Consider the following 515-nt stretch of genomic DNA (forward strand, 5'->3'; position numbering starts at 1 on the left):
GCAAATGACTCAATGGCACATAACAACAACAACAACTTCAAGTCTGAAACAGAGTCCATGAAATCAAACAATATGCAACACTGCTGCAACTTCTGACAGAAAAGCTCTTGTTGTTCATTCGATGTGGCATAGCACGCTTTCAGCAGAAAAGGAGAGACAAAAGAGCCAGGATAAAGACTTCTAACTCATGTAGCTAATGGAGCCCACAAACTTGAGATTGACAGCAACATGGCGGGCTTCTGGCCAAGTCCAGAGAAGCAGATGTGACAATGCAGATGCAGGATTCAGACTGAACGAAAGCAAGATAGCTTGACCAGACATCAATAATATATTCAATGTGGGCCATACCCCAAAGGAAACACCCTTTCAATTTATTGGCTGCTGATAGCAGATTTTATCACAGAAATTATTACATTATAACATATCTCATTAAGGAAATAGTTACTTTATATTATATTTCAGCTGTGGAAGGAACACATTACAACTGCCAAACTGGACAATCAAGGACAGCCAAA

The 515-nt window shown here is 39.8% G+C and overlaps 1 pseudogene; it reads right to left on the reverse strand.

Annotated features, from left to right (window-relative positions):
• LOC102876785 overlaps positions 1-122 on the reverse strand; it is a 3,176-nt pseudogene extending 3,054 nt beyond the window's left edge.
• Positions 123-515: the final 393 nt, after the last annotated feature.

The sequence above is a fragment of the Elephantulus edwardii genome, unplaced genomic scaffold, assembly GCF_000299155.1.
Source record: "Elephantulus edwardii isolate Elephantulus edwardi_28Jun2011 unplaced genomic scaffold, EleEdw1.0 scaffold00010, whole genome shotgun sequence".
Taxonomy (NCBI): domain Eukaryota; kingdom Metazoa; phylum Chordata; class Mammalia; order Macroscelidea; family Macroscelididae; genus Elephantulus; species Elephantulus edwardii.